The 12,601-nt window shown below is 37.2% G+C and overlaps 1 pseudogene; it reads right to left on the bottom strand.

The window, feature by feature from the left end:
• Positions 1–1,811: 1,811 nt before the first annotated feature.
• LOC122905304 lies at positions 1,812–4,014 on the bottom strand (annotated as a pseudogene).
• Between the last annotated feature and the right edge of the window lie 8,587 nt (positions 4,015–12,601).

The following is a 12,601-nucleotide window of genomic DNA, read 5'->3' as shown; positions in this document are numbered from 1 at the left end:
GCCCTAGTTCTCTTCTCACAGTAATGAGTGTGTACTTCTTCCTATGATAAAGCTGTAAGAACTAATGATATATTATTTGTTGAATAATTGAATTTAAATTAAAAAAAAAAAAAAAGAAAGTGGGCACCTGCGTGGTTTAGTGGGTTAAGTGTCTGCCCAGGGCTCAGATCATGATCCCAGTATCCTGGGATTAAGCTCTGTATTGGGCTTCCTTCTCAATGTGGTGTCTGCTTCTCCCTCTCCCTCTGCTTGCCTCTCTGCCTGCTTGTGCTTTCTCTCTCTTTCTCTCTGTCAAAAAAATAAATAAAACGTTAAATAAAATGTTAAATAAAAATTTTTTTAAATGTTAGGGGCACCTGGGTGGCTCAGTGGGTTAAGCCTCTGCCTTCGGCTCGGGTCATGATCTCAGGGTTCTGGGATCGAGCCCCGCATCAGGCGCTCTGCTCAGCGGGGAGCCTGCTTCCTCCTCTCTCTCTGCTTGCCTGTCTGCCTATTGTGATCTCTATCTGCCAAATAAATAAATAAAATCTTTTAAAATAAAAAAAAAATTTTAAATGTTAAATAAAAAATAAATAATACATAAATGTTAAATAAAAAATTAAAAGAAATAAAAATAATAAATTAAATTAAAGTTATGGTATTCTAAATGTATGCTGAAAACAGGCTTAAGCATCTAAGAATTAGGCCTTTACTAACAACCATAGTCTTGGAAAGAATGAAAATCATTTCCCACCTGGAAAACAGTCTTGTTTTACTCTGTCACTTGAGTTGTAAACTGGAAAGTTTGACCAGACAGTTTGTGACCAAACCATTTGAGGCTCTGTTTTATGTATTTTTCTTTAGCCAGTAACTTAAATAGTACTTACTCTGTTAGAAGGCATCTAGACATGTTATAAATAGTAGCATACATAAATGAGTTATTTCTCTATAATATTTCAAGTGTTATTTTGTCTATTATTAACATTTATAAACAAGTGAGAAGACAATTGGTCTTTTGTTTGTTATGCTTGCACAGATTTTACTGTTGAAAAGCTGATATTGTATAAACCTATTTACTATATAGATTAATCTTATACGTGTCAAAATTATTTTACAAAAATGCGTATGTATTGAGCTCTCTTGACATCCAGACTTCTGTATCAATATCATTATCTAATTGTCTACTAGTGATACCACTTTGGTCCACAGCACCATAATCTCTAGCCTGTATTATTTCAGTAACTTCCTAAGTGATCTTATAGCTCTTCAATGTTCCCCAGAGACTATTCTCCATCTTCTGCTATATTCATTTTCTTTTGAAACGCAAATCATATTATGGCACCCCTCTGCCCCAAATTCTCCACTAGCTTCCAATATCACAGAGAAAGCCAGATGCTTATGTATGTGGTTTCCAAAGCTGAGTACACTGGAGTCATCTAGGTTACTTTTTAAATTGTCTTTCACTGGACCTTAGCCCAGATCAACTGAATCAGAATTTCTAAAGTTGGTGACAGGCAAGAGTATTTCTTAAAAGTCCCCCAGTGATCTTAATGGACATCTAGGTTAAGAACTACTGACAATTGTGATCTAGTTCCTCCTTTTTTCTGACTTTACCTACCACATTCTTTCTTACCTATTTTACCGAAGACATTATGGCTTTTTGACTAGTTGTCAAACTATTACAGCTGTTAAGACCCCCCCACACAAAAATTTCCTGCCCTGAGATTAATACTTTAAATGTTTCTAGTCTGATCTTCCTCTGGTTGCACTGTTCTCCCTAAATGGCAATCTGTTGCAGCAGAGAATGTGCCAACACACATATCCATTTTAGATCATACTGTAGACTCCTGGAATCCCACAATCACCCACCAAAAAGCACCTAATCTCACAGAGTCCTTCACAGGCCTCTTCTCTAGATCATCTTCACCAGGGCAGTCCATGCCACAGGTGTAATCACTCAAAGCAAATCTCTGGATGACTATTTTGTCCAGTTCCACTGAGAGTTGATGGCCTATAGCAATGAGGCTGTGCATTTCTATTGCTATTCTATCTGGAAAGCAACAAAGATGCAGGAGGAAAAATGATTGGGCCATATATTCATCACAACCAAGGCTATGTCAGTAGTCATAAATCTCTGAAATTTATGTTTATCCACCAAAGTGTGTTGAGAGAGCAGAGGTGAGGCTTGGAATCACCCAAACCCACACTGGAAGATCAGCCCCTCTAGCTTTCATAGGCTCTGTGTTGCCAGCATCCCGCCATATTCAGCATTGACACCTTAAGATCAGGGAGTAATGAAAATGCCATCAGTGGTGTGCTCTTTGCTTGAAGCACTCAAACCCTGAGACGGGGACTTCGGATATGAAGCATGACGTTACAGCCAGCCTCAGTTCCTTCAAGTGTTAGCCAAGTTCTGAAACTGAATGATCAGAGCATAATCCTGAGTACGATTTTTCTTAGGGTCCCATGAAGACATGCAGAAGCTCTGGAGGTCTCTGTACTTTTGAAATTGAAATCTCGCAGCCATGTCACAGGGCCAGCGGCGGGGGGGGGGGGGGGGGTGTCTCTACTTCATCTGGAAATAGCTCTTCCAGTCTTTCTTATTTGTATTTCTCCAACATTGTATTCCTCAGCCTTTTCATCCATTTTCTCATTATACAGATCATCACATATGGACTCTGCTGTAGTCAGTTTCACATTCCTCCTCCATTCCTCTTTACTAACACTCATCCCAAGATTCCTCGTCAATAGAATCCTCACGTTCCACACCATCATGTTCACCTTCCCCACCACTTCCACCATTCTCATCCCAAATCAATTCAATGTGGTAATTTGCTACACTTTGGGGAACCTTCTTTACCACCTTGGAACTTGCCTTCAAGAAGTGATTTTACCTTGTTCAGTTCCTCTTCAGTGGGCCAGGTTTGGTCTTCTTCCTTCAGATCTGGGATAACTTTTATTTACAAAGATGCTTGCTTGTCTATCAGGGTCTGCCTTTGCTAGGACCTTAATGTCTTCCTCCACACCAGCTACAGCATCCACTGCACAAATATCGATTGTCAAGATGGTCCTTTTGGGATTTGACCACTCTAGGATTTAAAAGGAAAGGGTCCTTTAGAGCATTTATCTGTTTTATCTGGAAATCACCTTGTCCAGTGATATACAGCAAGCTATTCACATTCAGAACCGGCTCACGAACAGAGCCTCAGATTTTCAAGGTGCTCACCAAGTTCTCCTCACTAGGCACAAAGTCAACAACATGGGCAGTCAGGTAGGCTTGTCAAACTGGAAAGGCAACATGTCATTGCTTTTGGTTAGCCAGCTGCCTGACTAGCATCTTTCTCTCAGGTTGAGTGTCTACAGGAGAAGTTTGTCATCAGGAAAGCACTTTTCTACTGCTTTACTTAGCTTCTTTCTGGCATCTCTGTTTCTTCAGTGGGAGGCCAGAAACCCCTTCAGTGGGAGGCCAGAAACTACTTAGACAACTAGGGTATAGGTGGGAAGGCCCTGAGCAGGAGGGGCAGTGGTCCCCAGCCTTCTAGAGGATCAAGGAAAAAAAGGATGGTATCTGCCACTTTCACCATGTCTAACATAGTGTGCAGATCCCTGGGTCTTGTAGTGGTGAATAACCAAGGATGTTTTGATTATGTGTGGGGAGTGCCTAACAACATAAAGCTAGTGGAGCTTCCCTATTCATTCACGTGTACTGTTCCAGTGTCCTTAGCCTGAAACAGCAAAGGTCCTCTAACAGGGAAATCCTACTGTGTAGGGATAGCACCAGTACCCAATAAGGAGGGCCATCCTTGCTGCCCAGCCATCTCTTCTCTTCCAGAACCACCTCTTCTTCTGGTTTCAGAGCTTGCTGGCATGATGCCTCTGGTTTACTCTGCTGAGCTCTTTTCTCACCTTCTTGCTTAGGATTTTCAGTGCTAGACAGCCTTTGCCATCCTGCTGCACAGATCCCAAATTCCAGTGCTGCCTGGATTTATGAGTTTTATTCTGCTGCTTGAATGGATCAGAAGAGTGGGCTACCATGACACCACTCAGGTATACCCAGTCAGCCTGTGTCAGGCTGTTTTAATCAGAGATTCCAAGCCTGTAAAGATCCTTATGGGTTTATGGGTACCAATGAAGTCTATGTAAGTCTGTATCCCACGCATCTGCTGCTGTCTCTGAAGTCCCACAGTGTGCACAGTTTGGAAAGAAAATGGGCATGACAGGAAGTGAGGAAAGAGTAATGGCGAACTGGAATATGCAAAAGTGAGCTGGAACCTTGAGGTAAAACCCCCAATGTTGATGATTTAGACAACCAGCAAAAATGCTGATGCACTTGACCATGAAACTTTAAAAAACCACTCCCAGGATTTGGAGAAGCTGCAAGAAGACCTGGCAGGCAGTAAGGCATCTGCAGCTTAGCTTCTACCCCAGGTCCACAAGGCATGTCAACACAACGTTGACATAACTTGTATGTCACAAGAGCACCTAACCTTACTTGTTACGCATTAACATACTGCTGTTTCACTCCGCCTTCTGAATCTTCTGCAAATTTCTCTAGGTTAGGCCAATGTTAGCCCAGAATTAAGGAGAGACAGAAATCTGGAAGGGAGACAGTTCTAACTAAGCTGAATCAACATAATTTAAAGCTTCCATAATCAATTCCTTGTCATCTTGACCAATATATACACTATTTTAAACTGCACAAAACTTCCAAATAAAGGTAATGGCAAAGTGATGCTTCATCTTTAATGATGCAATTATCCCTCATAACAATAAAAAACATGCTAATTTTTTCCCAAAGAGGATACAAATCATTTTAACTATTTTGGTGTAAAATATATTCCTCTCTTCGCTGAACCACATTCTCCTCAATTTCTTATAACTGAAATTTTGAGATTTGAGGTCAGCTTCCATTAACACTTCTTGTGTTTAACAGGAGGGGGGGTGAGAGAGGGAAAGAAGTAAATATTTTATACATAACCAAATATGCTAACACTAATATAAGGAAGAAATACAAATAACTATTGTAGTCCTTGTTTCTGCAACTATTCATGTGGCCATAGCCAGTACTTATAATTATCTTCTTTTCCTGTTCATTCATGACTCTTTTCTAAGTTACCATGTTAGCTGGTTGTGTCTTCCTGTTGGATGATCAAACCTTCATTCCTGAAGGTTATAGGGCATTAGTGGTCCGACTGACTTTGGGTTGTTTTAGTTCCAAATTAATTTCAAGTACAGGATGTACAGGAGTACCAAAAGACACTCCAGGTTATCACCTGCATTCCAAACAATATCCTCCTTATACCACTGTAAAGTAGTAACCTAATTTCCTAAGAGTCCAGTAACCCTTAACCTAAACAGCTCCCTTGGTAGAGTAAAATTCTTTAATTTTTGATTCACTGTCATTAGGAACCTAAAATGGCCAGGTGGAGAATTCAAATTGCAATGTATTGGAACCCTTGTTGAGTCCTGTGGTGAAAGCATTCTCCCATGGGAACCAATAACTGCATTGTAGAACCCAAAGTTCTATACACTCAAGGACAGAAAGTAAAAATTTCTCTAGTGTCTCACATGGGAAAATAGGACTCTCATTTCCAACCTTGGTGAAAGAGCTGGATGAGTATGTCCAAATGATCGATCTGTTGCCTATTAAATCCAAAACTCTCAATAAATGTCATGTTTCTCTCTTATTTGTTGGAGGAGCCAGATGCAGCAACTCATCTTTACAAGCTACCCCAGACTACTAACACTAGAAAGCAAGACCAAACAAGCATCACGTCTTTTGTTTGTTTGTTTGTTTATTTATTTTTATTTGTGGTTAAGATTCAGTATAGTGATGCAGTCAGGATGCACAGCTAGACCATAAAGGAAAAACACATGTGGAATCTGGATGAATCTCTGTGTGGGCTTTCTTATCCTCTTTTCTGTCTATGAGGGGTCACACAGAGTGCACTCTTCTCCCATCAGCAGAACAGTAACAACATAAGAAATGTTGTCTACTAGAAACACCCATTAGAGACTCAGGGCCCAAGACTTTTACTGGGGACTAACCACATAAGCACTCTCTTTGTGCCACATACCAAAATTCCAGACTCCCTGAAGGAAAGCAGGTATTTATGATTAAAACACATTGCTTGTGCAAATGGTCTAGGCACTAAGAGCCACCCTAATCAATTAATCATTGCCTGGAAATACTCCAAAAACCCGGTTACCAGATGCAAGCCCAGAACCAACCTTCTAAGCAGGCTTTTTCTAAGAATAGCCATCTCAGATTGACTACATTAACTCTTCTCTGCACAGTACTTATCTGCTGTGTTACAACCGATGTTGATACCAGAATATTCCCAGGCCAGATCATCTTTCAGGACAGGATTCTTCTGCCACTTCTCTGATATTTGTGGGCAAGCACCATGTCTTTTCAATTCTTGACACCAAACTCCTTCTTAAGGCAGTTAAGCAATAACTCATCTAGATTTGTACATTTTAAGTGCATCCACAATAACGTAAAGAGTAACTCATGCTCATAAAAATATGATAAAACTATGAAATATTATGAAATTCTGAAAAATAGTCATAAAATATTTCTACGTGAATGGAGCATAATGAGGAAAAGGGGAGAGTGATGCTGGATGGGGTGAGAAAAATAAGCTGGACCTAGAATATGTAGGACTATACTGAGTAAGATACATAATCAACCTTTATTACATAAATTTGATATGTTAATTGTTTTAAGTGTGAGATATGCATAATGTAGTTCACATTTTAGAAACTCTCTCTTCTGTGACTGGAACAGGCCCTCCAAAAATGATGGACTGTAGAGAAAGACTAGTCAGGAGGACATCATAGTAGCTAAGATAAGACATAATGATACTTTTAACAGGATTTTATTCTTTGGGAAGGAAAGAAGTGGCTGCAGGATATATTGGAAGTAGAACAAAAAAATAGGGTGTGTTATACATACTGAATTTAGAGGTATATGAGTGGAAAACAAATCAAGAATCTCTCCTTGGTTTTGATCCCGAGCAACTGTGTGAAATGTTTGGCCACTTTCTGTGATGAAAAACCTGGGTTAGATACAGTTTTGACAAGGAGTTAAAGACATGGGAAGTCATGAGTTACGTTTGGAAATGTTAAATACAAGATTACTGTATACCATCCAAGTGAGGATATTGATTAGTTTAAACCATATAAAATTCTCTCTCTCTCTCTCTTTTTTTTTTTTGTAAGCTAAAAACTATCTAATGTCATCAATTTCATGTGGTTTTACCACCTAATAGTATATACTTGTATATATGAGTCTGGAGCTCAAGGAAAATCTCAAATTTAGAGAGAAGTTTGAGAAGAATTGGCATATTGATGTTATTTGAAACCATGAAACTATATGAAATCATATAGGAACAAAGTATAAATAAAAAATGGGCCCATAGGTAAGCTAGGAGCACAATAATATTCATAGATCAAGAATAGATGGGAAATACAAGAGGCCTCAGGAAAAGCAACTGAAATGAATTTTTTTTTTTTATTTCCTTGAACAAAATAGAAAAACAGTTTTGGGGGGGGTCTGATCTTTTGGCATTGCTGTTTTCCAATTCCTGTCACATTAGTAAGATAAATGCAATTTTCTGAGCCACTGTGAGTCTGAAAAGTTGGCTCTTGATCCAAAAAGAACCATAGTAAGTCTTTTCAAATTTTTACAGCCATAGTATTTACCTACCTCACTATTTCAATGTTTTATATGCTGCTTCAACTTCTACCAACTATTCCATAAAGTATTGACAGTTTAGACTAAAAAAATACACAGTCATAATATCTTCCTATATTGTTTTTTAAAATAAATTTGACAGAGAATTTCCAAACCCATATTTACCTCATAAATGGTGCAATGAAACTAAGCACTCAACTTTTTTTTTTCTTCACTTTATTGTTGACTTTTTCATGTTTATATTTGGAAGCTTCATCTAGGGCAAATGTATACTTGTTATCTAAATTTAGAGGGCATCTCTCAAATTCCTTACAGTTTGTTGCAAAAACAGAAATATAACATGTGAATGGAAGTCATTTGGGATGATATAAAATTGACCTAGAATGAATTTGGATAACCAGACTGAAAAAATGAACAATAACAAGGTAACTGGCCAGCAGACAACAGGCTACTGGAATAAACTGATGGGATGCCACTCTAGGCATTTCACACTGGAAACTCAATTTTGCCATCTCTCACAAATGCCACCATTGAAACCTTGACTTTGTCAACTTGAATAACCTCTAACTTCTCTTTAAATTTGCGAATCCCAATAGTCAATGCCTAAATAAGGAAGATCTGATTCAACAACCCAAGCTCCTATATCTAGAACTTAATAGAGTGTGGGCACAGAATGGAGCCTTGCCTCCCGCCAGATACACCATGAAACTAGGGATTACTTCTGAATTTAAGAAGTGTTTAAATTATAGCTGATCAACAAGTGGCAGTTATCTACTATGATGAACTTTTTTCCTCCACCATCTGCATATATTCCTCTATTTATACTTATAAAACAACTGATTCCATGTGACATAATATGTTTCTTACACCACTGAAGCAAATTCCACTACCAAAGGAAGATGACCTAAAATTTGATTAAGTTTTGCATCCAGTTCTATGTACAGACTCTAGGAAATCCTTGTTCTGCTATGGAGGGAAGTTTGCTACAATATAGAAATAAATACAAAAACTAACAAGGAACTAAAAATGAATAAAGATTATAGTCCGTGGTGTTTAAAACAAAACATGAGACTACAGTACATATTTACAAATTGCCTCCTCAATCACCCATTTCAGATTCTTCTGGCATTGAGGCAGCACCTCAACTTTGTCAAGTTTAGTACCCACTGGTATGGTCTATACTTTTATTAAGGAGCATCTGTGATTTTGATTGTCCTGCCTGTAAAAATTACAGTAACATTTGGTACTCTATGTAGTTGTACTAGTGAGTACTTTAGAGGATTATCTGAGTTTTATTCATATTCCTTATTCCATTATGTAATACTTATTCCTCTGATAATGAACATTAATCATACCAGTCACCAGTCAACATAAAAACTCCGTTTGTCTTCTGACCTTATTGTAGGAGAAGCTGCATTGGTTATGAGGCAATCTTAGCTTCTAAACCAATGCAGGAACAATCAATGCAATTCAATGTGTATTTTTGAAGCATTCTTTGGAATGCAAACTTTTAAATCAGTTGAACCCAGAATCATGGGATTAAGTACACATTTTTTCTGTAAGTATATATTTATGCGTAATTCAACTTCTACTCTTTGTTTCCTATTGTATTCTATTTATGGAAGCAAATTTTTAAATATTTTTTAGTTAAAAGGTTTTTCTAGATGAGCAGGAATATATAATAGTAATACAGTGTTTTTTTTCCTTCTTTTAAAATAAAGAATTGACATACAATATTGTATTATTTTCAGGCATACAACATACTGACTTGATATTTATATAAGATATGAAATATTTACCACAGTAAGTCTAGTTACCATCTGTCACATACAAAGTTACAATGTTATTGATTATATTCCTTATGCTGTACATTATATCCCAGTGTGTTATTTATTTTATAACTGAAAGGTTGTACCTCTGAATTTCATTCTCTTGTTTCATCTACTCCTATCCCCAGGAATCATCAGTTTGTTCTCTGTATCTGTGAATCTGTTACTGTTTTGTTTTATTTGTTCATTTCTTTAATTTTGTATATTTCACATATATGTAAAAACATATGGTATTTGTCTTTGTCAGATATGTTTCATCTAGCATAATGCCCTCTAGGTCCATCCATGTAGTCCCAAATAGCAAGATTTCATTATTTTTGTGGCTGAGTAATAGTGTGTGTGTGTGTATACATATACCTATCTGTGTGTATATATATGTGTGTATATATACACATTTTCTTTATCTATTCATCTTTCAATGAACATTTATGTAGATTGCTTCTGTATCCCAGTGCTTGTAAACAACGTTGCAATGAGCATAGGAGTACGTATGTCTTTTTACAATAGCATTTTCATTTTTTCAGATAAATACATAGAAATGGAATTGCTGGAAGGTATGGCATTTCTAATTTTTAATTTTTTTCTTACAAACCTCCATGCTGTTTTCCGTGGTAGCTGTAACAATTTATATTCCCACCAACAGTGCTTGAGAGTTCCCTATTCTCCTCATCCTTTCCAACACTTGGTATTTCCAATCTTTTTGATCCTACTAGGTATGCGGTGGCATCATTTTGGTTTTGATTTGTATTTCCCTGATGGTTAATTAAGTTGAGCATCTTTTTTTGTGTCTGTTGGACATCTGCATACTTTCTTTGGGAAAATGTCTGTTAATGTCTTCTGCCCATTTTTTAATTACATTTCTTGGTTATTTGATACTGAATTCTGAGTTTTTTATGTATTTTAGATGTTAACTCCTTATCAGATATATCATTTGTGAATGTCTTCTTCAATTCAGTAGATTGCTTTTTCATTTTGTGATTGTTTCCTTGCTGTGAAAATGTTTTTTAGTTTGAAGTAGTCCCATCTGTTTACTTCTGCTTTTGTTGTGGAGACAAATTTAAAAAAATATTGCTTAGGCCTATGTCAAAGAGCTTACTGCCTAGTTTGCCTCTAGGAGTTTTATGGTTTCAGGTATTACATTCAAGTCTTTAATCCATCTTGGCTTTATTTCTGTAGATAGTATAAGGAAGTAGGCCAGTTTCATTCTTCTGTATATATCAGTCGAGTTTTTCCAATATCCTTTATTGAAGAGACTTTTTGTCATTGTACATTCTTGCTCTTTTGTTACAGATTTGTTGGCCACATAAATATGGGTTTATTTTTGGGTTCTCTACTCTGTTCCATTAATCTATGTGTCTGTTTTTGTGCCAGTACCATACTGTTTTGATTACCAAATCCTGCAGCATAGTTTGAAATTCAGGAATATGATACCTCCAGCTTTCCTTTTTCTCAAGATTGCTTTGGCTATTTTTTGGCTATTTGGTTGAAAATTTCCCATATTTTGATTGTTAATTTAAAATACATTTTACAGCCTATTGGACAGCATCATAACTTTATAAGGTTCTATCTCACATGTGACTCCATACTGAATCTTCAAAATCCATATGTGTTTATAAAGTGATTCACCTTTAAGATATATGAGAGTACTGAATGTCATGGACACCAGTTGATGGTTTTTTTTGCTATATGGGTAATTATTTGGTCAGGTACTTATCTTAGAGAACTTAAAGAAGGCCTAATACATGCGTATGCATATGATTAGTGGTGCTGGATGTATGATGATGGGCAAAACAAGCAAATGTCAATTTCAGTACTCAAAAACTGGAATGGGAACACCTGTTTGGAGAGGTTGAAATCTGGGGTGTGGGCCCTAGCTATAATGAAATGAGATATTCAAAATAAAACATGGGGAACTTTGTATTGTACTTAGAAATTCTCTCTTGGTTGGGAAAGGGAGAGATACTAAATATCTAGAGTGACTCAGATTGAATAGCATTATGTAGTCCCCCTGGTTGCTTTGGACAACAGACAGCAGAGACTCTGGCGATAGTAAGTGATCATAGGAAGAATAATAGAATAATACATGCTATACTTGGTTTAAAAAAATAGCCTTTAAGATAGTGTATTAGACTATAGCTCTGGTGGTCTAATTGGAGACTACTTTTAGGGAATTTGTTTTAGTTCTCAAATACCAAGTAATATGTGCTTATCCTGATCATCTGTGTAGTTGCTGACCTCTGAGATGACCTCCAGTGACCCCGCACCTCCCTGTATTCATACCACTGTGCCCCTCCCAGCAGGTCCTAGGGTTGATTTGTGTAACCAATAGAATATGATAGACTAATGGTATCTTGCTTTTGAAGTTAGTTTATGAAAGGTATTGTCATTTCCATCTTGGTCTGTCTCTTTTGCATCACTGACTTAGGGAGAAGCCAGTTGCCATGTAGCATATGTCAGTGCTGGAACGCGGGTGATAAACAACTGAGTCCTTCGACCACTGACCATATGAGTAAGCTATTATGAAAGCAGAAGCTCTAGTCTCTGTCAGACTTTCATATGACTCCAGCCCCGGCTGACAGCTTGACAGAAATCTTATAATATAGCCTCCTGAATCAGAATCAGCTATTAAACCACTGTCGGAATCCTGATCTCTGTGTGAGCTAATATATGTTCAGTGTTTCAGACTGCTGAATTTGGGACAGTTTTATACAGCAATAGAAAATCAATTAAGTTTGTTTGATAGATTATCTAGAAAACTTTATAGAGCTATATTGATAACTATTGCTAGAGGTTCATAGTCCTGCTTACAATTTTTGACCATTGATTTAGAATCCTTCCAGTATCAGGCTTAATGAAGATGATTAATTTTTAGTAATAAACCAAAGAAAGTGGGATAGATCTTGTAATAGAAGTTTTAGTATGCAACAGCAAGAAAAAATTAAAGCATAATTAATGTCTGTTAGTGTAAAAAGAGGCTTTAGAAAACCACAATGAAATCATTTGTTTGATCAAAAAAAAATGATTGGCTAAAAGTTGAGCTTCTGGTTCACACCATGTTTGGCTTAGATACTTAATTAAGTCCTTATAGGTCTTA

Source organism: Neovison vison, chromosome 4 (assembly GCF_020171115.1).
Source record: "Neovison vison isolate M4711 chromosome 4, ASM_NN_V1, whole genome shotgun sequence".
In the NCBI taxonomy this organism is placed as follows: Eukaryota; Metazoa; Chordata; class Mammalia; order Carnivora; family Mustelidae; genus Neogale; species Neogale vison.
This window is presented reverse-complemented; position numbering and strand designations above follow the sequence as displayed.